A 16,329-nucleotide genomic window follows, 5' to 3' on the forward strand; every position below is an offset into this window, starting at 1 on the left:
GCATTGTATGACCATGCACTAGGCCTAGCCAGTGATGCTTGGAGTTACGGTGATCCCAATTGCTAATGATATTCTATTTTTTAAAGTTATACAGTTACACTGAGGTATTGTTTTATGCACAAACACCAATCTTGACAAGATTGCTCATTTATTGCTCAGTAATTTTTGTTCTAGAATCTTGATTCTTTTCTCCTTATTCCAGAACGCACCAGGCACAATGTAATAAGTTTTCCCCCGCTCACTGGAAGTAAAAAGAAGTTTCAAGTTTTTCCCCGCACACTGGAAGTAACAAGAAGTTTTCAACACAGATACATTGGCTCTCTTTTATCAATAAAAACTGCCATAACGTAACATAGCTAATTCTTGTCGATCATTATCGTGACTACTTTCACTCAACCAACCAACCACTTCATGATGCAATAACAGGATAGCATCATAATACAGATAATTATAAATTATGACCAATCAAACATATAATCAAGAACGTAAACCCGTGCATTAAATAGCATCAGTACCATAAAAGCAAGCTGTTAGCTATGAGCCTTATAAGACCCAACAAACGAAAATCCATTAAATTTCTTGACCATTGGACCGAAGGCCCACCCCGCGACTAAGGCCGAAGCCCAATGCTTCATTCCACCGTTTAAAATTCACATGAATCATAACGTCTCCCCTTTTCAGGTATCAACGGTCGTCAGCATTACATGCATAACAGACGAATCATTTATATCAGGACCAGGTATAAATACCCCATGAAAAGAAAGGAACAAACAACTTTTTACACCTATTCTTTCTACTCTCACTACTTTCTTATATTTTCAAACCCAACTTATACTTCTAGATTACTGATTCTCACACCGGGGGTGAATCAGGGGATAATCCCTCGCATTCTCTTTCTTTTCAAGTCATAACCGAAGGCTGTTCTTGTTAGACCGAAGGCGGTTCTTGCCTATCGAAGGAATCTGAGCGTAACATTTGATGTCGTTTGTAGGAAATACGAGAATCATAAACGAGATACTGAGAGGATTGCGAACACATTCCATGTACAATCACCATAACCTGGTTTCACTCATCATGACGGGGGACAGATGTCCTCCCTGGTTGACACCGACAGAGTCATCAAGTTAACTCTCGAGGAGGAAGTTTTGCTTCTCAAGATCAGTGCATAAAAACTAGCTGCGGAGAAGGGCAATGCAAAAGATGATCAAGCCGAAAAAGAGACGGAGGCCAGGGAGAAACGAAGGGAGGCTGATGCGCTGCGATTGAAGACCTTGCAACTCCAGAGGGTAGAAATTGAGCTACAGGAGAAGGCGCTTCACGAAACGTTGCAGGCCGATGAACCAGTAATAACCACCAAGCCAAGGAAAGAGCGAAGGGTTAAACAATATGGCATCATGCATATATTATAATAATTAAGTAATTAAATCTTTCACAACACAACGGTATTCAGAGGTAGGTTTCGTAAACTTCCCTGCTGGTCTCGAGGTAGATGGTGCACGAGAGTTCGTCCGATAATCTATAATCATTAATAAAAAACGTTTCATTAGTCTCTAATATCGACTTAACGTTTCCTGGTTAACTATGCAATTTAATAATCGTTCAACAAAGTCCATGTTACCTTCTTAAAATGTATTAACTTCCTCTATCCATTTTTGATCTCACATTAGTCCTTAACGCTCGTTTTACTCAACCATATCATAAGTCGACTCCTCAAGCGATTACTAAAGATTTTTCACTAGCGCAACCTCGGCTCCTGTATTATTATAAAATCGAAAAATTAATAACTCAAGCAAATTTTTTTACAAGAGTTTCCTCACTGTATAAAATAACTTCTATAAAAATTTCATAAGTTTTCAGTTCTTTTAAGTGGTCCATTTCGACTCCCAAAGTTGGTAATCCACAACAGTTTTTAACGTATAAGTTGTGTTCACTAAAATGGACCTAATTTTTAAAATATAAGTCAAAATCAAGCGCCTAAACGACCCCCGTTACAAGCTCTGTAATTTAAAATCTTTTCCCTTCAAGAATCTATAATTTAACGATTCGAAAGTTCTGCAGAAAACTATACTCCCTAAAATCGAGCATGATAACGACATAATGGTTACGATTCAAAGTTTTGTTTATATTAAACCATCCTTAGTTACCCATTACTAAACCATCAACAAATTTACAACTTAATTACTTCAACAATCCAAAGTTTGGCACACAAAATTCGTGCTTGGGTTGGATCAACAAAAGTCACGAAGTTTGTCCCATCATTGGGGATAACAACCCTTATGTTGTTAGCAGCCATTGAAGAGTTTGAGTTTTAGTGGGTAAGTGTTATGAGAAAGAGAAATCTTGAAATGGTTGAGAATGGTGAAAAATCGCAGAAACTAGGTCAATTGAGATCTCGAAAGTGTAAAGAGGGGTTATGTCGAGATGTCTGGGTATATATAGGGTAGAGATATGACTTATCGACAAGAGAAGAATGAACGGTTGAAAACTATTGTAGAGAAGTCACATGACCTATAGAGAACTCATATCGAGATGTCACTTTCCTGACTCTTATTGAGAACTAGATAGTGACTTATCGAGATGTTGTATAAATACCAAGTTTATCCTTTTAGACTTAATTATTCTAATTTATATTGAAGAAATAACCTTGAAATTATAATTGATTTTATATCAAAAATATTTTACTGAAATATTTATTAAATTAAATTATTTCATAAGTATATCGAGATCTCCACAATACTTGTCGAGAAGTCATAAAAGGACTTATCGAGAAGTCTATCGAGAAGTCATGAAAATGACTTATGGAGAACTTTATCAAGAAGTCAGAAAATGACTTGTCGAGAAGTCATTTAGACTTATCGAGAACTCAGTTCTTTACATACTTTTAATCTTCTTAACATTATCTTATGTTAATTTTACATATTAATGATGTGAACTAATATTTAAACAGTTTCTCTTAGAATCTGAAAAATTCCAAGTTAGATTTTATTTTGAAACATAAATATACAGAGAATTCTGAAATATCTATAGATCATATTCCAATTAATTCCTAATTAAATCAAATTTATTTTGATTTATCAGGAATTAATCTGCTGCAACATGTTAGCTGAGTTCTTGCCTTTAGGATGAAGAGTTTAACATACCAATTTCACTTACAAGTCTGGTGAAAGTTGGTTCATCCAAAGGTTTAGTGAAAATGTCAGCTAACTATTTTTCCGTTGGAACAAAAGTAAGCTCAATAGTACCTTTGTAGCATGTTCTCTAATAAAATGGTATTTTACATCAATGTGCCTAGTTCTACAATGATTAACTAGATTAGTAACAATAGATATGACACTAGTATTGTCACACATGATTGGAATCTTTTGTAACACTAGGCCATAATCCATTAGTTAAATCCTAATCCAAAGCACTTGAGCGCAACAACTTCCAGCAGCTATATATTCAGCTTCAGCTGTAGAAGTTGACACAGATTGTTGTTTCTTGCTATACCATGATACAAGTCTTTGTCCAAGAAACTGACAACTTCAACTAGTCGTCTTTCTATCAACCCTGCATGGGTGGCATGACTTGCAGAACTATCATCTCCTTTCCCCCCTGAGTTTGTGCCACCAAATTCAGGTATGCTTCTTTCTTGAGATGAATTGTTATTATCAGAATTCATTGGTTCACTCGATTCTTCCTCCATAATATTGTTTGTGTTGACTTCTACTTCATCTCCAGAATCACTATCAAGATTGAGTTTTTCAACTTTAAAGGTTCAGCTTCACTTTCATCAAGGCATTTCAAGCCTGGATACTTGTCATCATCAAATGTCACATTTTTTGTCTCCATTATTTTCTTTTGCTCTAGCACATAGACTCTGTATGCAGTCCTTTCTAATGAATATTCAAGAAAAGTAGCTTCAAATACTTTGAAGTCAAATTTTCTAACATATTCAGAGTTGCCTTTTAGCAAAAAGCACTTGCTTCCAAACACATGAAGATGCTTAACAGTAGGCTTTCTTTTTGACAAAATTAAGTTGAGTGACTTGCCAAAGTTCTTGTTTGGTAAATATCTATTCTGAGTGTAACATGTTGTGTTAACAACTTCTTCCCAAAAACTGGTTAGCAGCTTGACATCTTGCAGCATTGTCCTTTCAGCTTCAACTAGAGTTCTATTTTTCCTTTTACCATATCATTTTATTGAGGTGTTCTTGTAGCTGAGAACTCTTGAACAATGCCTTTTTCTTTAAAAAATTCACTTAGAATTGTATTCCTGAATTTTGTACCATTGTCACTCCTCAATCTTTTGACATAATTTTGATCTTCAGCCTGCTTCTCAATTTTCTTTATATGTTCAATGATGATATGTGGAGTTTTATCTTTTGAATGCATAAATTCCACCCAAGTGTACCTTGATTAGTCATCCAACATCACCAAAGCATACTTTTTTTTGGATATGGACATGACATTTATAGGTCCAAACAAATCCATGTTGATAAGTTGTAGTGGAGCATTAATGGAACTCATAGCTTTGCTCTTGTGACTAGACCTCTTCATTTTGCCTTTTTGACAAGCTTCACAAACTTTATTTTGAGCAAATTCCAAAGCTGACATATCTCTCACTAATTCTCTTTTCACCAAAGTATCAATTGCTTTGTAGTTCATGTGAGAGAGCTTCTTGTGCCATAGTTTACTTTTCTCACTAGATGCCTTGGTGTAGAAGCAACATATCCTGTCCTTGTTTGCTGAGTTCATATCTGCAAAAAACAGGCTTTCCTTCCTTACTCCTTTCAGAGCAATTTCACCAGTCTTTTTTACTTGTGACTGAGCAATCTTCTTTGTCAAATATAACCTTGAAACTTTTGTCTGTGAATTGACTAACACTGAGAAGATTTACTTTAAGAACTGCAACTAGTGTTACACCTTCAATGACAACATGCCCATGATTCAAATTGCCATATCTAATTGTGAATCCCTTGTTGTTATCTCCAAAGGTCACAAAAGGGTCATCCATCTCCTCAAACTGTGATAGCAGAGCTTTATCACATGTCATGTGTCTGGAGCATCCATTGTCAATAATTCACATGACTTTATTCTTTTTTCCCTACACACAATGAGATTTAAGTATGTTTAGCTACCCAAGCAGTGTTGGGAACTTTCTTCTTCTTGACAGAGTTAGCAGAAGTAACACTTGAAGATTCAAAAGGAATAACATTCTTAGTTTGATCAACGTTTTCTTTTTTGATTACTGATATAAAATTAACTTCCTTTAGATCTTTTCTCATATGATGATAACTGGTCATAAATTTCATATTGCATGTAATGCAGTCAAACTTGTCACATAAAGAGTAGGGGTCATTTTTCTGTGCCTCATTGTATTTGCAAGCTCGATACTTTGACTCACTAACAGCCTTTTTACAAAGGTGAGTTAGATAATTAATTAAGCCACATTTTTTACACAACTTTCGGGGAGCATCTGCAACACAAGCATAATTATTGCTTTTATTAACACCGATCTTTCCATTTATGTTTTTTCTTCTTCTTTCCAGTGCTATTTTTCTTGATCTCATTTACTAGTTTCTTGACAGTTAGACTCACTGTAGGCTTCTTCTCACATTCAGTGTTGAGAGCAAATTTTGCATCATTCTTTTCCTTGTCTTTATATGCAAATTCCTACTTGGGGACAAGCTTTACCTCACTGAAGTTCACTTTACAAGCTTTGAACAAGGGTGCATTCACCTTTTTGAGCATCATATGAACATCTTGGTTCACACTACCCTTCCCCTAGTCAACATCACTTTTCTTGTGAGAGCCAACAACGTCATAGTCCAAACCAATAGCTATATTTGCAAATGGCTTGTTCTTCTCATAATTCTGAACAACCAGTTGAGATGCATTTTTCAATTATTTGAGCTTCAGTTCATTCTTCTCAACTTTCTCTTTGAACACAACTTCTATTTCCTCTACACACTTCAGCTTGTTCTTGAGGTATTAATTTTCTTGTCTAACTACCTCTAGACTAACAAGTTGCATTTCTAGCTCTTGTTTTTCAATCTCAAGTTTTTCATTTACTTTTGATAGCGAACTCACTTCCTCAGTAGCTGTGACCATGCTTATATGAATGTGGAACATTTCTACACTCATCTTCTCAACAGTTTCCTTATATTTTGTAGCATTTAAATTAATGGAGGTTAGGATAGGTACCTCATACTTTGATACAAATGACTCACCTTACTCCAATGTTATGAGAGCAAAGTTTCCATATCCTTTACAATCATCTTCATCATCCGTGTCATCCCAACTTTTACCTTCTACAATATAAGCTTTTCCCTGTTGTTTTCTCAGAAGTGCTTCATACTTTGCTTCAAGCTCCAAATAAGCCTTGTACTTCGTCACCTTCTTTGGCTTCCTTCATTCTGTGGCAAAGTGACCAAGTTCATCACAATTGTAGGATCTAATTTTTTATCTGTCCACAGATCCTGACTTGTAGCCACCTTTTCCAGTTGTATTTGTGTGAGTCTTTCCTTTCCAGTTATTGTTGTAGGATGTTTGGCCTTTACCTTTGAAATATCTAGGCTTCTTAACTCTGATATTTGAAAATTTTCTTGCTAGATAAGCCATAGATTGGTCCATTTCATCCAACTCATCAAGAGTATAGTACTCATCCTTTTCCAACTCCAAAATAACTTATTTTTTAGGTTCCTTGTTTTTCTGCTCAACAGCTTGAACAATTTGAGTCCGGGGTTCAACTTCATCTTCTGTCATTATCTTGTCATTTTCTATCAAGGCACTTGATACATCTACAACATGCCCTTGACTCAATTTCAATGACTTTTTTTGCATCACTTTTAGCTCATAGGTTTGAGAATGCCATACAAAATCTCCAAATTTATTCTCCCTAAATCTCTTCCTTCTCTTATTACAGAGATCTTTTGTTCCAAGTGGTCAGAAAAAGTGAGCGAGAATTTCAGGTTAACTTCTTCAGCTTCATAGTACTTGTCATGAAGTTGCATATCATTTATCAGTTTGTTGAATCTCTCAAAGACCTCAGTAATGCCTTCCTTTGGTTTAACCATGAGACCATCATATTGAGAAACCAAAATCCTTATCAAGTCAGATCTCACCTCTTCAGTTCCTTCACATAATATCTCAATCTTTTCCCAGATTTGCTTAGCTAACTCACAGTTGATAATGTTGTTGTACATCACATTTTCAAGAGACTCAATGATTATGAGTTGTAGGCCACTGTCAAGTGCAACCTTCTCTTTTTCTGGTTCAGTGTAGGTAGATGGATCTTTAGGACCAAAGTGTGCATGAATGATTATGTATCCTTCTGTTAATTCAGGAAACCTTACCATAGGAATAAAGGTCCATGCTTAAGAATTTCAATATACATTAGATTGGCCATCCTGATGAACATCATTTTCTTTTTCCACATAGTGTAGTTACCTTGTCAAAGATATGAATCTTGATATTGTTGATCATATATGCACTCATACTTCCAAGATCTAATCTGCTTACTTTTAGATTTTGCTCTGATAGTACTTATTAGGGTGAATGTGTTTTCTTGATTTGAGCTTTGAGCTTAAATGGCTATTCTTGAGTTAAGGATTAACGATCCTTACAACATGCTTACGCATCTCTGTATTTTAGAGAATCAATCCAACATAGTTCTAGGTTAAGTGATAGAGCCTTTTATATTGATGTTGAGTCTACGGTTTTAGACTTGGGTTGGTAGACTTGATGTACAAGTCTCCAACTTAAAAGATAATTAAGACTTTTGCAAGGCAGCAAATTCTAGATCCTTCCTTGTAAGAGTTAGTGTCCATGTTGAACGCCATGTCTCTACTTTAGCCGTATTGGGCCTCGTCCACTAATGGTCTCGTTCGTGGACGCTGTGGGACTAGCCCGCTTTCGTCTATGACATGACTCAAACTACATGGTTCGTATTGGGTTTTGGACAAGAAATTCAAGTATAACTAATACGAGATTTATTATGTCTCTTGGGTTTACTTCAGACCCATATCATTTACCCCCTTAATTTCTTAAAAAATTTCTCGAACTTTCGTGGAAGTTATAATGGTATATTCGTGACTTGGAATATTTTTGGCCCTTGGTGAGTATTGGCCCTTCATGGTTATCATCCTTTCATGCGTATCGGCCCGTTATGGGTATCGTCGTTTGTTCGTAAACTCTGGAGCGATTTACACATTTACAATGATATATATATATATATATATATCGTGTGATTTTACACACTTTGGGGCTTCACATAGGCTAATTAAATAGTGTTTGACACTAACTTCCATAATCGGGGCTATAGAATGAGTGTTAATAACCTTTTAACCTTCACAAAGGTTAATTATATGGTAAAAGCTACTAACTTGCCATAATTGGGGCTAATCACCCCAATTCGGGACTAATTTCCATGTATAAACTACGAATTAGGCTTTACACAACCTAATTTTAAGCTAATCGAGCCTAATCAGCTCTAATCAATATAATAGTCACTAATTAACCTTAATTTAGGTTGATTTCGAGTATAAAGATGTTAAATGACCCTAATCGAGGTTAATCATATTTCACAAGTTTCTAATTAACCTTGATATAGGCTAATTACATGCAATATACACTAATCGACCTTAATCATGGCTAAATTCCACTAAACGGCCCTAATCTGGGATAATCCAAAAATATGAATATTTTTAATTTGTGGCCCAAAAATTTCCCGACAAACTGAAAAAATATTACCCGAGAACGTTCTGGCCGACCAAGACGTCCTTTCGAGGACGTCCTGGTCGGCCAAGACCCTCTATTTTGGGAGGTCGACCCAGCCTAGTCTGCAAGGATCGGCGTCCCAGGAAGTTCTAGTCGGCCAGGGTAGGGGTGTAAAGGATTTCTCGATAAATTTTTTTCTAGAGCACTCTAGTCAGCAAGAACCTTCATCACAAAAGGTCTAGTCAGCCTAGACCCTCCATTTTAGGAGGTCGGCTGGCCTAGTCGGCCATGGGCCTCATCCCAGGGTCTCTAGTTAGCTAGGGTAGGGGTTTCAAGGATTTTTTTTTAAAAAAATCATCCTCGGATTCCTTTACCCTTCCTTTATGGGTTGTTTGGGCCTTATTTGGGAACATTCCTTGCCCTCCTTTTATGGCTTCCTTGAACCTTTGTTTATAGGCATCCTAAGTCCTTCGTTCGTGGACATCCTGGAACCGTTTTTGGGGTCATTCCTATAGGCTCATGAACATTTTTGGACGTCCATTCGAGGACTTCATAGTCAGACTTAACCATCCATTTTGGGAGGTCGGCCCGACCTAGTCGGCAAGGACCTTCATACTAGATGGTTCTGGTCGGATGGGATCTTCATACTAGAAGGTTCTGGTTGGCCAGGGCCGGGGGTTTGAGTACTTCCTTGATTTTTTCTCCATGGATTCCTTGAACCTCCGTTCGAGCATTTCTCTAAATCTTGTTTGGGGACATTCCAAGACCTTCTTATGGACATCCTTAAACCTTCATTCATTAATTTTCTTGGGTGGACGAAAGCTTCAATATAGGGAGGTCAGTCGGGATGCCCTCAATGGGATGTCTTGGATGGCCTCCGACCTTCATTTCTTTGCTAGTTTCCTTCCTTCGGCCATAGGTTCCTTCTAGGAACCTCTAGTTGGTTGGAATCTTGGTCCAAGGAAGTCTCAGTCATGCTTGAACTTTGTTTGAGGGTCCTCTAGGTAGACAATAGCCTTTGTCGAAGTTTAGTCGTGGTTATAGTTGGCCATAAATCATAACTTGAGCGTTGAATCTCATCTCTTCGGATTAGCATATCGAGATTTTCATCCTTTTTCTTTTATTTTTATCCGAGGAGTGCTAGGTAGATCGAGGCCTCGTTCTAGGATCCTTTGATCGGTTCGAGGGAAAATTCCTCTTTTTTCGATAACATGCCTTGATCATATCCGTGACGGGTCTCGGGCACAAACTTCCATGTCTGTGTTGATTATGGGCCTTGGACTTCATATGGAATTCCTTGATTTCTATCCATCTTCAAATCTTCTCCTTTCAAGCTTTCATCTTTTCACTTTTGGGTCTTCATGACTTAAAGGATGCTTGTTGAAGCTGGCCTGGGAGGCCTTTCTTTTGAGGGTATTTCCTTTCTCCTACTTTACCCTTAGTCAAAATTTTCTTATTATGCTAACAACTCCTTGAAGCGGAGATGCGCGAGGCTCATGCCTTCTTTCAAGTACATTTCTTCTTTTTAGAGATTTCAATACTTCAAATTTATTGTTCAAAAGGAGCCTGGCTGGCTTAAGGCCTCCCTTGGAGGCTGGTCGGCCGGAGTCCCCTCCGAGGGATATCTAGTCGTCCAAAGGCCTTCTTTGGAGGCTAATCAGCCTTATTTGGTCGGTTGAAATCTATAGTGTAGACTTCAGTAGATCAAACATATTTTTTGAAGTTAGTTTTTGAACATCTCTTTTTTATTAGGCCAACACCTACTTCGCATCTTCTTCCACTCATAGTGCGAAATTGAGGAGTGAGCACATGATCTTGGAGGCTTTGATGAAGCAACTTGAGAAAAAGTTTCAAGATTGGGAGTGTATATCTCTCCTGATGTTTATCAATAGTTAGATGTCTTTCTCAAGCTGATGTACACTCATGATAATGAGATGCGTCCTGTTAACATGTCCATTAGAAGGAACAAAGCCAATAGCCCTGTTCATAACTCTTACCCGGATATGGTCGATCCACGAGACTTTCCTAGCCCTTATTCTATTTATGGGGTTGCCACTTGTTAGGGCGAAAACACGCGCTAATAATACACGCAAGTATACGCGTTCGTAAGTAATATAGAATACTTTCTATTTCGTTCCCACGGAGATTCAGACTAATTATGTTCAATTAACACTCACTCACCAATGTATAATTACTTCTCAATGTCAAGACAATAACACTTATATTTGATTAACTAAATATTAACTACAATTAACTACGAGAATTAAGCACTTAATTGACACTTGAATTAACAATATTAAAAAAAACATGAGATCACAACTACATTACTACTTCCTTCAATAGTCATTGTCATTACCCTTAGCATGTAACAGCGATGATATTAATCGAACAACACGAAACTGATAAAAGCCAACTTTCATTGTACTAATACCATTCTACCAAGCATCCACAATTAAGATAGAAGTTGAATAGGCATCAATTATGTTGAGACCCTATATGTCCCTATATGTCTACAGAATTTGACAACATAACGATTTAAGCACAAGTTATTCCTTATGATTACACAAGGAAAGTAAAACGGTTAGAGTTACCCACTAATCATGCATACACATACATGAACCTATGGTAGCATGGCAAGTTCTAAATCTCAAGATCCACCATCACTTCACAAGAGATTAACACCCTATCTTATATGTTCGCGACGTACATAAGACGAATAAGCACAACCAATACTAGATATCATACAATCATCACACACTAAGGTATTAAACAACTAACTAAAAAATTCCATAGTAAATCCGTTACGACCCCATGATCACGATTAGCCCATGATGGCACTCATCGTCATCATGGGTTCATATGAAAATATGATAATAACACACGAGAATAATAACTAAAACTACTTATATTAAACCAGAGTACGTCACAAGAGTAAATAGGTTCAAAGCAAAGAAAACTAGCATCCAACGTTACAACGAAATAAAGAATCACAAGAAAATATGCTTCCTCTTCGTTGCGGTGTGCTAAAACGGTCTTCTTCCTTATCTCCTCGCTCCTCGATTAATACTACGATCCAACCTATGTGAAACGTCTCTGAAAACTACTTATATAGGAGTCCCATAAAATCCAGCTAACTCAGAAGTTGGAAATTAAACAGAATCAGGAGTCTAAAATAATTATTTTAAAATTCCGTCCCTGAGCGGCCGCTCAGCATTCCTGAGCGGGTGCTCAGCTTCCTGAGCGGTCGCTCAGCAGAGCTGAGCGGGCGCTCAGACCCCTTCTGGAAAATGCTCTATTTTTGCTCCCATTTCTTGCTGCATTCTGCTCCTATCTTCCCACTTGCAATGCCAAACACATGCCAAGGCTTATTCTTGATGAAATCTCTCCAGAAATGCAATTAATACCCTGAAATGCACAAACACTAGAAAAACACATCAAATACACAAAATACTTGATTCCAAGACACAAATTCAAGCCATTATAAGACGTTCTAAGTGGTATAAAATGTCACTTATCACACCCCCAAACTTAAATCGATGCTTGTCCTCAAGCATCACAGAATCAAAAATAAAACAAAAACATGCATGAATGCAATCTATATGAAATGCAGCGATCCCCCTTACTTCGACCAAACCAACCAACTTACGACATCTCAACAAATGCAATTAGGCGAATAAAGATCAATCAAATCATGCAAACCAACATACAGCCGGAAACGTGGTGTGTGCGGATGCTTAACAGATATGCTTCGAAACTAGATCAATTATCATAAATCAACTATCCTCAAGGTAATCACAGATTATACGAAGAATAAAATTCTAGGCACAAAATGACTTATAACACTTCAATATTACTGGAGCTTATTCCGGAATCATGCTTTTTATTTAACACAACACACAAATGTTTATTTGACCGTGCAATGAGTGAGGTTCACAAAAGACTTATGCAATGGCATCCATGTAGCGAGCGTTAGGTTAGCGGATCCCAGACTATAAAAGCCTTAGGTCACTAGGCACAAAGTCCCCTAAGAACTTAATAACTCGAATACCAAAGAGCCCACTCGTGATCAATTATGCATTAACTCTCTATTTTTTTCTTTTCTTTTCTTTTGTTTTTCTATTTTTTTCTTTTTTTTTCTATATTTTTTTTTCAAAATTTCTGAGCAAGTGCGTTTCGCTCCATCTTGCTCAACCCTAGACTACTCGCATAAAAATACGAGCCAGCTACTAGCCATTTGACGCCTAACCACAATTAGCAATGAATTCCACTTTTTACTCCAATTTTTCTTTTCATGCCTTTTATCACTAAGAACCTATTATAAATTCTAAGCATAATCAATAGATTAACCTTGAAAACCATCAAACCATAACAACAATATAGTCCTTAAGCATTCTCTAAGACTTAGTGAAATTACAAGTGTTTCTAGCATGCAGTCAACCTACAAGACTCAACATCACTTTAACGCTATCACTACACTCGCATCAACATCACAAATCAATTGGTAAAGCAATGCAAAATGGGATCATGGTATATGCATGAGCTACATGACATGATAAATAAAGCTATAAAATAATAAAAAAAACTATATGGCAAAAGTATGCAATTATATGAACTAACCTATCATGAATATGTAACTATATGACACCCACACAAAATATTCCTTAACTACCACCCCCAAACTTAAAATCTTCACTGTCCCCAGTGAAGGTAGTAGAAAGGAACACAGGGTATACCTACTCGGAGAGATCATCATCATCATCACCCTCAGAGGGTGGAGTATCAGGAGGCGGATATGCAGAGTCCTCACCAAAAACTGGCCACTGGATGTCAGCTCCAAGGCCTCTAAAAGCTGTCCCAAGCGCAAGGGTGAGCTCCTGAGCAAACCTGCTCTGCATCTCATACATAACATCCATCCTCCTCGACAGCCTCCTATACTGGGCATCAGCCATCCCAGCACCCTCCTGAGCTCTAGAAGAACCAGCCTCATCACGCCCTGGTCTCGCCATGGTAGCACCGCGTGCTAAACGTCCTCCTGGAAGACGATAACCCAACCCATGCTCCTCAGGCTCTCTACCAGTCCACTCCTGCATCGCATTCAGAGTCCCGGAGTCAATAGGAGTAGCCGGCAGCTGCAACTGCTCGTGAGACGGCCACTGAACTCCCACTGCTCGACAAAGCTTTATAACCGTGGATGCATAAGGGATGTTCATGTGCTTAGCTCCCCTCAAAAACTTCAGAAATCCTTGGTAGATGAACTCACCAAGGTCCAAATAGTACTCCTCATTCAAAATACCCCATAACAACTGTGCTCGCTTAACTGTAACCTCATGTGCATGTGAAGTAGGCAGAATATTAGCGTAAATAAAGGCATTTCATGCACGGGCATACCTATTCATCGCAATCACCGGAAAATGGCGATACTCGTTAGTCCCAGTCTTGAAAGTCCAAACCGTGCCCGGCCTACAGAGAGTAGCACAAATCAAATCCAAGTCAAAATCCTCAGGAGTCTTCTCATTCCAATTCTCCTCCGTGGGCTTCCTCTGTCGCTGCCCAATCACACGGTGAATCGCCTCAAGGTGATAATCCACCGTCATCCCCCGCACAATAGAAAACCCATTCTTTTCAGCTTTCGCGTTCGCATAGAACTCGCGAACAACGCTCATCGGAACTGCCTCTGGTGACTCACAAAAAGCAATCCAACCCTTCTCAGCAATCATTGGCAACAACTCACCATCCCTCCCCGATGGTAAGAATCCCCTCTTCTTCAAAATCGGCTTACCCAGAAGCCTAGTATACTCCTCCTCAGCAGCCCTATCAAATAAATGAGGCCTCGCATCAGTACCCCTCAAAGAATCAGCAGTAGGAACATTGCTGCTGCTATCAATAGTCCTGGATCTCTTGGGTGCCATCGAAACTGAGAAAAAGTGTTTAAGATTTGTGTTTTTGAATATGGGAGAGAGTTTAAGGTTTGAAAGTGTATGGGGAGTATATGGAATAGTTGTATGTATATATAGGGTAGAGATTAGGGTAAAATTTGAATAGGAGTGGGTTTGAGGGTTAAAAACGTGGGTAATGGGAAGATAATTTGTGGGTAATGGGGCCGTAGTTTGATTTTTTAGATTTTTTTTGGATTTTTTTAAGACTTAAAAAAAATTCTTCCAGTCGGGCCCTGAGCGGTCGCTCAGCAGAGCTGAGCGGGCGCTCAGGGGTCTTCTGGATTTTTTTTTCTTGCCCTGTTTTTCTAATTTTTTTGTGGTTTTGGATAGGTTACTAACTTCTAAGGGTTCCTGTAACAACAAATCATGGGTTGCCTCCCAAGAAGCGCTTCTTTTTCGTCATTAGCTTGACGTAGCGTACCTTAATCAAGTTGACAATAAAACGACACTAACCACTTCCCGGTTTTCCGTGTCCCCATAGTAATGCTTCAAATGCTGACCATTAACCTTAAATGCTTGGTCCGGATCATTCTCAAAAATCTCTACCGCTCCAAGTGGAAACACAGTTTTGACAATAAAAGGTCCAGACCACCTTGATTTCAACTTTCCAGGAAAAAGTCGGAGACGAGAGTTGAATAAAAGAACTTGCTGCCCCGACACAAATGACTTAGGATAAAGCTTCCTGTCGTGCCACCTTTTCACTTTTTCCTTGTACATTTTGTTGTTCTCGTACGCTTGGAGTCAAAATTCATCAAGTTCATTTAACTGAAGCATTCGCTTTTTACCAGCTGCATCTAGATCCAGGTTCAACTTCTTCAACGCCCAATAGGCCTTATGCTCAAGCTCCGCAGGTAAATGACATCCCTTACCATACACCAGTTGAAACGGGGACATTCCAAGTGGAGTCTTGTATGCTGTTCTGTAAGCCCAAACAGCTTCATCGAGCTTTAAAGACCAATCCTTCCTTGACAGACAAACAACCTTCTCTAAAATGCGCTTGATCTCTCTATTAGACACTTCCGCTTGACCATTCGTTTGCGGATGATAGGCAGTAGCAACACGATGATTCATATTGTAGCGATGCATCATAGAAGTGAACTTACGGTTGCAGAAATGCGACCCTTCATCACTTATGATTACTCGTGGCGTTCCAAACCTTGTGAAAATCTGCTTATGAAGAAAATTCAACACTACCCTTGCATCATTCGTCGGCAGAGCTTTGACTTCTACCCATTTTGAGACATAATCGACTGCCAGCAAGATGTACTGATTATTGCAGGACGAGACAAATGGCCCCATGAAATCGTTTCCCAAACATCAAAGACCTCGACTTCAAGCATCACATTTAACGGCATCTCATCCTTCCTCGTAAGATTTCCCACTCTTTGGCAACGATCACACCTTAAAACGAATTGATGAGCATTCTTAAACAAAGTAGGCCAGAAAAAACCTGCTTGCAGAATATGAGCTGCCGTCTTCGCACCACCATAATGTCCACCATAAATTGTGGAGTGGTAGTCTCGTAATATCCCCTCCGTCTCACAGAATGGGATACATCTCCTGATGATCTGGTTAGCTCCCTGTCTAAACAAATACGGTTCATCCCACATATACCACTTCACCTCATGCAGAAACTTCTTCTTTTGAGCTATATTCATATTATGAGGCATTATATTGCTGACAAGATAATTCAC

Source organism: Apium graveolens, chromosome 4, assembly GCF_009905375.1.
Source record: "Apium graveolens cultivar Ventura chromosome 4, ASM990537v1, whole genome shotgun sequence".
Classification (NCBI taxonomy): domain Eukaryota; kingdom Viridiplantae; phylum Streptophyta; class Magnoliopsida; order Apiales; family Apiaceae; genus Apium; species Apium graveolens.